We start from the raw sequence: 12,091 nt of genomic DNA, 5'->3' as shown, positions 1-12,091 counted from the left end.
CTAAAAGTGATGACAAAGCATGACTAAAAGCTAAAGCTAAAAGCTAAAAGCTAGGATCAGGCTAAAAGCCGGCATGACTGATAGCAAAAGCTAAACGAAAGCTAAACGCTAAAAGCATGACTAAAAGCTTAAAACTACAAGCAAAGCTAAAAGCAAAATTTGATGGTGTCCTGAGTATTTAAACTGGCCTTTTGGCCACACCTCAAATGTTGGTCTTGACCAATTAGATATTGTCTTTGCTCAGGGTTTCCGATGTTTGTCCCACCCATTCATAAATCATATGTTATCTTATCAAGCTCGTGGCCCGAATTTTCCCGCTCTTGCAGGGTATAATTTGGACATGATTCCTATAACAAGAATATGATACATTTGACAAATAACTGATGGTCAGAAACGTTTCAAGCTAGAATATTCGAACACACACATACTAAACATGAATATGATCCCTTAAGCTATTCAAGAGTTATTTAAAAAGACATACACAATAAGTGATTAGAAAAATTAAAGTCAAATGTGTGGGTTACAGGTATAAAATGGAGTTAAAGCAATGGAACTGATATCCATTTAGAAGTCTTTTTGGAGTTCATTTTGGTGCATATATGCATTGGAAGGCATTCTCTGTGCCATTCTGGGGAGTAAGGATACGTCCTGTGAAGACCAGAGAGGTTAACAGGTCTCCTTAGGAATTTCAGTCTGGTTTTGCTAGGTGGGGGGAAGTCAATCCAATCGATCTTGTTTACTCTCATGGGCTTTACATGTGAGGCTCAGACTGTCCATCTCTTCGATTACTTGCCCCCCAAATTAGACAATCTCTTCTTCGAATTGAAATTGTCAATAATTGTTCTAAATGGTGTTAATGTTGAAAGCTGTTCTTTGAAAGAGTCGGTTATCAGACTGTGGTGCTGGGAGTTGATTTACACACATCCTGCCTTTCTGTGGAATTCGGCTCATGTTTCAACCAGGCTCCCGATCGAATCTTTAATTTGTCTGGTTCACGCTACACTACAGTCCTTTGATAAGTTGCTCCACTTCATGGTCCACCTTTCAGTCGGTCTTCCACAGAGAGATCTGACCTTACACAAAAAACTTTGGATGGATTCATTTGGTTTAATTTGTACAGACTACAATATAAAATGTAAATTAAATATTATGTAAATGCAAATATATATATAACTTTAATATGGTTTCTTGCTCACCAGTGTAATGTAACGTAAATATCCACACTTAAATTTTAAAAACTTTGATACAGTTTTAATAGTTATGTAAAATACAAATACTAATAACTGTGACAGTGTAATGGTGTGTTACTATATTTTTATAACACTACTATATTTATAACACTTCTGCCACTTGGAGGACTGATAGGTCAGGCAGATCACTGGTGACATCACTGTAAACATTCTCCTGAGATGAAAAACAAAGGTATAGTGTATAGTGTATTTGACCATTAAGAAAAATAAAAAATTTCCAAACGTCATTACAAGTTGCATGCATAAAAAAGGGAGCCATAATCAATATGATTGTGTTTTTGTCTTTTTTTCTGCTAGGGCTAATCAAATAGGCATGTTATACATTATGAATAAAAGCAAGATGTATCAATATTAGACACTCTACTCCTACCTTAACCACTCAGCGAGTTTCCTCGCTTGAAAACAGGGCCACCATCCCACTGACAGGACCTGGCTTGACTCTCTAGGCATACCAATGGGGCATGTTAATATTATTAATCAAAGTTTATTAATTATGTCAAACATTAAAGAATTTGATAATTCTCTTTCTTACCATTGTTCTAGGTTTGTGCCAGCTCTGCTCCATTCAGTGCAGCCCTGTACAGGAGGAACTGCACTGATTCTCAGTTCTGAATAGTGTGCTGTCTGGTACAGTGCTATAACAGTATGGATGGGAGTGCTTTAAAACAATCTGTGAAGATAATTACATTGGGTTACATATTTGAATTACTTTCAGTTGCATTTTAAATTATTACATTGTAAATTACACTATATTTAAAATAAATAATGAAGAATAATTAATATTTTATATAATGTTACAAACATGCCAATAGACTGTAAAGAGATATTTTAAAGGATCTCTCTTAACCATTTCTGCTCTTGTTTGCTTTTTACTGAATAGCTTTATCATGTTTGTGTTGGGGATCCCTGAAAAAAACTGCTATTAAATAAATGTAAACAAACAATAATTCAAGCTTCAGGTTACAGATAATAAAAACTGAAAACATAACAATAACTTCCAGAAACCGTCAGACTAAAGCCCTGTTCACACAAAGAATGATAACTATTAAGATAACGATAGCGTCCACACCAGCGAACGATCTAATCTGTTTATTCTAAGGCACGTTCGTCCGCTGCTGTAAATTCTCGAGCTCGTTATAGCAGGATTCTGATTGGCTGTCAGTGTTTTTCATCGTTCATCAGCTGGATTTTTTTTTCTGAAAGTGATTCCAACGATATTGTTTCTCTATGTCTTTATCATTATAGCTGTGGTGTGGACTCTTTTTTTAATACGGAGAACGATTTTTAAAACTATATATCTTTATCGCTATATTTATAGTTTGGTGTGAACGGACCTTTAAGGTTTATTACGATACATGGCAATGTAAAAATGACAACAGTATTTAAAATACTTCATATCCAGTGAAGAAGTTCCTATCACAGCAAACCTACCAGAAACACCGATGCAAATAAACGTGGATTACCGGGAGCCCTTAGGAGTTATAAAAAGATCAGGTGGACGGAGTTTAAAGTTTAAACTCTAACTTAGCCCTTCTTTTTTATGCGCTGATCAAATCGTTGCAGCGTTATCCAGCCTTATTATTTAGATTTGCTAGAAGACGATAGAACAATACTCACCTTAAAGTTGTTGATGTAACAAGATATTAAGCCACAACACAACAGAAAAGTTCCCGACCACTAGGGGGCAGTAACACCGATATTTCCTCGAGACGCCACTAGAAATTCTCAATGTAGGTGAGAACAGAGCCCGTCCATATCAGACATTCTCTTGTGTATGGAGTCAATATAATGCCACATATATACGCAAAAAAATAATTTTTGCAAAAGAAAATAAAGTTTTGCAAACAAAAATTAAAGTATTGAGGAAAATAATTTTGCTTTTTGCAAACAAAAATAAAGAATTGCAAAACATAAATGATACCGTGCGAAAGCAATGATTTTGCAATACATATTTTCCATGGTCATATCTACAATTTTATTTGCAACACTGATTTTATTTTGCGCGTCAGTCTAGTTTGAGCTTGCACTGCAGTTTTTCCTTTGCGCTTCATTTTTCTGTGCGTCTCGCTTTGTGGCGCTGTTTTGACGTGGGGGTGGAGTCAAGGGGCAGGGGCGTACAACATGCCTCCCTGGAAGTGACGTCATCGGCCCGAGATGCAGCTCACTGATCCAGGTACTGTCATGATGAGCAGATGCATGCGAGTGGATCGCTTCCTTTTATTCACTAGCATTAAAACATGCATGGTTTCATTTTATTAACTTTATGTACAAATGTATATGTGTATTAGCAGCATTTGCTCAAGTTAAACAACTACCAACGACATCTGCTGTTTATTTCTCTCAATGTGCACACTTTTATAGCATTAAAATGTATATTGTTTAATTTGGTTAACTAAATGTGTATTTACAGTTTTTGTTTAAAATCTCTTATTAACCTGTGGGAGGACACCAGCGCACAGAAGCACTCTTTGTTCACATTAGTTCAGAGTTACTGCTAGTTTTAACGATGCTTTTGGAAAACGCAGCCCTGAAGAGTTTTGTAAATAATAGCCTATACTGTAAAAGCCCGACATGCCAATAAAGATTTTTTACTTTGCACTTTAGAGGATGAATTTAACAATAACTCTATAAATACCCTAACCCTATAATAATAAATACTAGAATTATAAATGAATAATTCGCTAGTTTCATTTGTAAATGAAAACACTCATTTAACAAAGAACGTTAATTAGGTAAGCAATACACAAATTAAAAGGGGAAATAAGCATAACAATTAATATAAAAATATAGTCCTATTTAATATAATATTATTATAAATTATTATATACGGTTAGCCTATATGAATAAATGAATGATGCATTTATATAGCGCTTTATAATGTATTGTTGTACACCCAATTCGCTGTACAATCATGTGGGGGGTCTCTCCTCAACCACCAGCAGTGTGCAGCATCCACTTGGATATATTATATATATATATAATGATAAAAATAATAAAAGCCTTATATGCACATATATTACATAAAAAGACACGATCAACGGACTGTGGGATGGATAAAAATATTTGATCAATCTCTGATAATCTCAGGTTGCTATGGTCACACGGGTTTGTGCAAAATTAAACCAAAAAGATTCGAGCTTCATTTTTTTTTTATCTTACAATGACAGTCATTTATTAATTTATGCCAGGAGTTATGTAAATGAAAAACGAAGTCCAGATCGATATAAAACTTGAGTCGTAGACCTCTTTAATGATGTACGTTATAGTTTATGAAGTAAATTGCATAATTTTACAAATTACTAAAACTAGCAGTAACTCTGAACTAATGTGAACAAAGAACGCTTCTGTGCACTGGCGTCCTCCCACAGGTTAAGAGATCTTAAACAAACACTGATAATACACATGCAGTTAACCAAATGAAACAATACACATTTTAATGCTATAAAAGTGTGTGACTGGCATATAGTTGGCTTGACGTTGGACGTTCGATATTCGCAAATCTAGGGACCATCTCTAAAGTTACATGCGAAACTACTATACACTCCTCTAACGTCAATAGCATGCAAGGAGAATGACTAACAGTCATGAAAACAACTGTTAACTGTTCATCCACAGGTGTCAATATAATGCACACCTTTTATATTTTTTGATAATTATTAAAATAAACTGTAAATCAAATGTAAAATATTGGCTACTTTTCATTACCGAATGGGCTCAAATTTAAAATATGCCATAATTTGAAGCTCAATAGCATTTGAACAGAATGACTCACTTTCATAAAACATACTGTAAAGTGTTCATCTAGGTGTCAAATATAATGCACACCATTCATATTTTTCATAATTATTCAAATAAACTGTAAATCATATGTAAAATATTGCTACTTTTCATTACCGAATGCACTTAAATACAAATTTAAAGCTCAATCAATAGCATTTGAACAGAATGACTCACATTCATAAAACATACTGTAAAGTGTTCATCTAGGTGTCAGCTACAATGCACACCCATTCATATTTTTCATAATTATTCAAATAAACTGTAAATCAAATATAAAATATTGTTCATTGTCATACCGAATGGGCTCAAATTTAAAATATATGCCATAATTTGAAGCTCAATAGCATTTTGAAACAGAATGACTCACTTTCATAAAACATCCTGTAAAGTGTTCATCTTTGTGTCAACTAATGCACACCGTTCATATTTTTTCATAATTATTCAAATAAACTGTAAATCATATGTAAAATATTGCTATTTTTTCATTTGTAAGCTTTTGAGCTTTTAAATTAGTGTTTACGACCATTTGGTAATGAAAAGTAGCAATATTTTACAGATGATTTACAGTTTATTTGAATAATTATCAAAAAATATAAAAGGTGTGCATTATAGTTGATACCTGGATGAACAGTTAACAGTTGTTTTCATGACTGTTAGTCATTCTCCTTGCATGCTATTGACGTTAGAGAAGTGTATAGTAGTTTCGCATGTAACTTTAGAGATGGTCCCTAGATTTGCGAATATCGAACGTCCAACGTCAAGCCAACTTTATGCCAGTAAAAGAGTGCACATCGAGAGAAATAAACAGCAGGTGTGCATGGTAACAACTTCTTTAACTTGAGCAAACGCTGCTAATACACATATACATTTGTAAATAAAGTTAATAAAACGAAACCATGCATGTTTTAATGCTAGTGAATAAAAGGAAGCGATCCACTCACATGCATCTGCTCATCATGACAGTACCTGGATCAGTGAGCTGCATCTCAGGCCGATAACGTCACTTCCAGGGAGGCATGTTGTACACGCCCCTGCCCCTTGACTCCACCCCCACGTCAAAACAGCGCCACAAAGCAAGACGCGCAGAAAAATGAAGCGCACAGGAAAAACTGCAGTGCAAGCTCAAATTAGAGACACGCAAAATAAAATCAGTGTTGCAAATAAAATAATAGATATGACCATGGAAAATATGTATTGCAAAATCATTGCTTTCGTGCGGTATCATTTATGTTTTGCAATTCTTTATTTTTGTTTGCAAAAAGCAAATTATGTTTCCTCAATACTTTAATTTTCGTTTGCAAAACTTTATTTTCTTTTGCAAAACTTTATTTTTTTGCGTATAAAAAACACAAAAAGTTCCCCTCATACTGGTGAGAATTTCGTTGTGTTGTGGCTTAATGTATTTGTGTTGTGAGCTTATGTTTGCTTTTTTATGTCGTTGTGTTGTGCACTATCAGGCCACAGTACTATATGCATTAAAACTGTGTTTTACCCTATAACTCATTCTGAAATAAAAAAATTATGAGTTTTTGCAAGGGGAGGAGCCCCGTTCGAACACGTTTGAGCAGTGAGCGCGCGATTGTTTGAAGATTCCGGCTGATGATGCACACGATGGATTTGGAAAGCAGCATGTAATGGTGTGTTAACTTCTCTATATTTATCTTTCTGGGAAAATTGATTATCCAAAAGAAGTTTTTGTTAAAGCTAAGTTAGCTTGTCTTTTTGATATATTATCGTGTATTATTTATAATAACTACAACTGAGCTGTTGAGCTTAAAGGGTTATGCGTACATGCTAAAAGTTTATGCTTTAAAGTTTCAGTTAGTCCTGAAATGTAACACTTTTTTTTCTCTGTTTTAGGTGTTCATGGAGTTCTCATTAACGTTACAGGATTGTGGACAAGAATCTCAAGTATGAAATCATTGACCAACATAGTCTTAGTCTAACTTAGATATTTCAGTTTAGGAGAGAGAAAGTTGGGCAGCTGTTGACAGCTTTAACAACAAATCAAGGTTGGTCCATATCCGTTAAAGACCTGCATTGCATAGTATTTAACAGCTTAAGTACTGAAAATGTATCACAAAACATTTACAGTTGGTTGTGCAATTAAAATTGTGCTTGACTGGTTCTGCTTTCTTGTGATAATTTCTTTCATTTTATTCATCAGTGATTCATTTTACTCCCTAACAGACTAAAGAGCCAACTAATGTCTCTGGTGCTCAGAGCACTTTCTATAGTCCTTGGCCACAAACTTACAGATTTCTACAAAGTATGCTTTGTAAGTAACCTCTGTTTTCTCTCAGAATATCTAAAAGGACATAAAAACATAATCATTTCACCATTAATTGAGGTGACGTTGAGGTGTTATAAAACAAAACAATCAGTCCGTGCAAGAAACTGAACATTATTTACAGCATTACCTTTAATCCACCGCCGAGAGCAAGCATTGTGTGTTGTATTGGTCATCGTCAAAATGGTACTTCCGTGTACTTATCTTGGATCCCACAATCTCTATAAAAATTAAAAATCATTTGCTTGTGCAGTCAACTTCAGGAAGATTGCTCATGTACATACATTATATGTGACAGGAAACTCACGCTCTAGACTGTTGTGAATGCATTCAGGACCGCTTGCAGAGGCTGTGGATGCTTCTCATACCAATTGTTTTACTTAAGACCTCAGTGTATGGTCAGGAGTATCCACAGGTATTAATTTTGTTTTGCCTGTGCATGTTTTTTTTAACAATCAAAAACTGTTTCCGTTGACTGTTTTATATCAATCACCAAGGACCACAGTTTTAGCTAATCATTTTTAAGGTTCTGCTGAAGAAAAACTCAGCTTCACCTTGGATGGCCTGAGGATGTGAAAATTAACAGCTGATTTTCACTTTTGTGTGAACTGTTTTTAATGAAACATCATAAGTTTCTGTTCCTACATTAAAAGTCCATGTTACCAAAATTTAAATAATCATTGTGAAGACAGAACTCCAGCAGTCGTAACAAATTGCTTAACATTATTGATGGTTATGTAATGAGAAATTTCATGATTGTGCTGTAATGTTGTTAGGACTCTGATGACATTGGAATCCTCCTCATTGAGCAAGAAGGCTCTCATCTTCTCTCCATCTCAATCCAGCCTCATTGAAGATCATCATTGAAGGAGAAGTTGTGATGGACAATATTGATGACTTGCCAAAAGCTATATGCATTATGGACTTGCATACACACTGCTTCTCAACTACCCTAAATCTATGAAGAACACATTCCAGTTCATCCAACGGGTATGGCAGATATTGTCCCTACCACATTTTGAAAGTAACTGAAAAAGTCATGGCCTAGTGGTTAGAGAGTTTGACTCCTAACCCTAAGGTTGTGGGTTTGAGTCTCGGGCTGGCAATACCATGACTGAGGTGCCGTTGAGCAAGGCACAGAACCCCCAACTGCTCCCCAGGCGCCGCGGCATAAATGGCTGCCCACTGCTCCGAGTGTGTGTTCACGTTGTGTGTGTCTGTGTTCACTGCTGTGTGTGTGCACTTTGGATGGGTTAAATGCAGAGCAAGAATTCTGAGTATGGGTCACTTTCAAAATATCTTGCGGTATGTATTAGGTATATTAAAGGGAAAACAAGATCAACAAATAATTCTTCATAATCTAATCAGGGTGATAAAAACTACTACAACAACAAAAACATTTGACTCCTTATGCATGTATAACTGGTAAAGTGCAATAACGACGTGATTTTCAGTTGTCGCACTTTTCGTAATGTCATTATAGGATTTTATTTAAAAAAAGAAAAGAAAATGGAGCGCTTCCTTCTGCTAAATAGGCCTTCCCTATAGATTTTTCTAGTCAACTATTCGCACGTTATATTAAATTGATTAATATAATAATATATTAACCATACTTTAATAGGCTACAGGCATTCCGCGCTCAAGCTCACGCATAAAGCAATTGCCTCAAAACACCGGCAAAGTGATTATGAACGTATCAGGGGAAAAGAAGACATTTTAATAATTTATTAATAAGTGCTTTCTGAGTCGGGTGCAATGATTAGGTTGACGAATGCCGACACTGATTCGCCATCTCCACGGACCTGGCTTTAATAGAAATAAACCTTTTCATACGGACTACAAAATTAAAGAATAGCCTATAACGAAATCGAGTGAGCGGCGTCAGCAGGAGCGCGAAGGTGCGCGCAGCAAAAATGACGCGAATACTGATGGTTTTCACGCTAAAGTAAAGTAAAAGACCGCTTCTTAAACCAGAGATGGTGAACATGTTGGTATTCTCGTGGGGGGGAAAACATGCAAGAGCTGTCACCGACAGCAAGTTTAGTTTTACTTTTCTTTTTGTTTTGATTTCATTTTGAAAAGCTTATCTTTGCTGTTTACATCACGTTATGCTATGGAGGCTCTCTTTTATTTATTTTTTATTTTTATTTGATTCCTCATTGCTTGCTAAACGTTCTGTAATTTATTAGTCATTAGGCTATGCAGCCTAATACAGCATGTAGTGTAGGCATATTCCATGTCTCATCTTATCGTTTTTGTTAATAAACGTTTTGTAAGCTACTCTGGAGAGGGAGTAACATCTTTGCGTGGCAGGGGCAGCTGCCACTCGACCTGTCACAGATATACGCGCCTGTCACTCGACCTGTCACAGATATACGCGCCTGTCACTCGACCCGTCACAGATATACGCGCCTGTCACTCGACCTGTCACAGATATAAGCGCCTGCCCCGCTTTCTGCCACGGATAAACGCGCCTGTCACTGGAACCGTCACAGCTATATGCATCTGACTTGCGCCTCTCACTCGTATAGCCTACCGCGGTATACCTGTCACGTGACCCGTTACAGTTATATTTTCTTAAGTAACTACTTCGTAATAAAAGATGACTAGGAAAACAAATTCTTATTTTAAAGGTCTTTTTGTTTTGTTATTAAAGTTTTGACAATACATTTCAATGTAAATTATGACACTGAGTCCAGGTTCATTAATCTGAAATACACACTGACGTAGCTTTCAAACCAAGTTATACAACAGTAACCTAAAATAATAATAATAATAATAAAATTACACAAAAATGCAATACATGTATATAAAAAGAATGTTTATTAGTGTTTAAGTATTTCACCAACAATTTGTTGTGATATAAATATTTACAGTACTGGTCAAAAGTTTACACGCATTGCTATTTGTAATGTTTTTGAAATAAATATTTTATGCCCATTAAGCCTGCATGTATTTAATAAAAAAAAAAAAACAGTACTATTGTCAAATATTATTACAATTTAAAATAATGGTTGGAGTAATAATGGGTTTATATATATATATATATATATATATATATATATATATATATATATATATATATATATATATATATATATATATATATTAGTGGTGGGCATAGATTAATTTTTTTTAATCTAGATTAATCTCACTGTAATCTTGGAATTAATCTAGATTAAAATGGCTCATTTGAATTCTGCCGAAGGCATTCAAATTATGTTCAATAAGATGTACTTGTTAGTACTGATAGAGCTGTGCTGCACTCAAACATAGTAGTTTAACGACGACTCTTCCCCTGCTTTAGCTAAGGGATGCTTTGCGTTTAGGTGGTACTTGAGACTGAAAGAACTCCTACAGCAGGGATAGGCAACTTCGGTCCTGGAGGGCCACTGTCCTGCAGAGTTTAGCTCCAACCCTAATTAAACACACCTCAACAAGGCAATCAGTGTTTTCGGGATTACTAGATAGATACAGGCAGGTGGGTTTTTATGAGGGCTGAAGCTAAACTCTGCATAGTGGCCCTCCAGGACCGGATTCCGCATTGCACAAATTGCAAACAACCTTACGCCTGTTTCACACATACTCCGTATGCAAGTGCGTATGCGTCGCATTTTTTTTTTTTTTTTTTACGCACCCATGTTAACGGATTCCAGCGTTCACGCGGTTGTGGTCCGTCAGTGCGTTCCAGGAGCGGTGCGTCTGCAGCAGTGCAGCAATCCTTTACGTACCGAGTCTATTTTTGCTGTGCTGCACGCGCTGAATTAAAGTTATAGCGCATTGTTCGCGGTAGAAAATGAACATGGATTGACACGGAAATGCAGTAATTTCACAATAAATGAATACTAATTAAAGTCTTCTGTGTTATACACGCAACACATGGGTTGTTGGCTAGGTTTAAAACAAGAAAAAGAGCACCTTTAGATAAACGAGGCAACATGATATATGCACTTTAATGGAAGCAGAAAAACAAAGTTCATTAAGAACCGTGCGATTGCTTGTAATAAAGATTTAAATGCAAAAGGCACAAGAGTCGACTGTTTCTATCAGTGGTGCTTTAATTTTAAATATTTGCGATATCCCAACAAGAAAAGTAGGCTAATTGTTGTGTTTAAATGTTTTACCGCTTGCTTGAGCAGCTTATTATACAAACCTACAAGTCAAATGCATGAATAATATGTTGTTTATGTTTATTAAGTTTAAACTAATGTCTATGATTATGAAAGATTGTTACTGTTCTGTGATAAGAGTCACAATTTTTTTTTTTTTTTTTTTTTTTTTTCATGGTTTGAAATATAGAATAATGAACAAAATGTTGTGTTTGTGGACTAAACAGCCGCAGATCAGTAGCGGACTGCAAACGCGTCCTGTGTGAGTCCGTGCTGCTTCTGCACCACATACGTAACGCACACGGACTGCATACACACTGCAGACGGAGTGAGTCTTGTCGAGGTTTTTTTTTGGGAAGCTTGGTAATTTCACAGTAGGCATACAGTACACACAGGTTCGAAGACTCGTTCTCGCCCCCTACAGTGCAATTCGTCTAGGTATACATCCGCGCTAAACTATCACGGTGAAAGTCATAAAGTCATCATAGTGTGGCCAGATGGCAGAGGGAAGGTATGACTTAAGTGAACTTAAATCGAATTAAGGACCCAAAGGGTTAACAATGCCTGACTACGCCACCCTGGGAATCTCACCCAAGGAATTTATTAAAGATACTATACACAGGTCCCCCACTCTGTGGCAAAATAGACAATGGAGACAGAGG

General features: G+C 35.9%; 1 long non-coding RNA gene across 1 annotated transcript; it reads right to left on the bottom strand.

Annotated features, from left to right (window-relative positions):
• Window positions 1-888: 888 nt before the first annotated feature.
• On the bottom strand, window positions 889-8,472 carry LOC109086470. The gene is made up of 4 exons (XR_006161744.1): window positions 7,451-8,472; window positions 1,783-1,920; window positions 1,621-1,692; window positions 889-1,068 (listed from the first exon to the last, which is right to left on the bottom strand). It is a non-coding gene; the product is annotated as an uncharacterized LOC109086470 (long non-coding RNA).
• Window positions 8,473-12,091: the final 3,619 nt, after the last annotated feature.

This window comes from Cyprinus carpio, chromosome A15 (assembly GCF_018340385.1).
Source record: "Cyprinus carpio isolate SPL01 chromosome A15, ASM1834038v1, whole genome shotgun sequence".
NCBI classification, from domain to species: Eukaryota; Metazoa; Chordata; class Actinopteri; order Cypriniformes; family Cyprinidae; genus Cyprinus; species Cyprinus carpio.
This window is presented reverse-complemented; position numbering and strand designations above follow the sequence as displayed.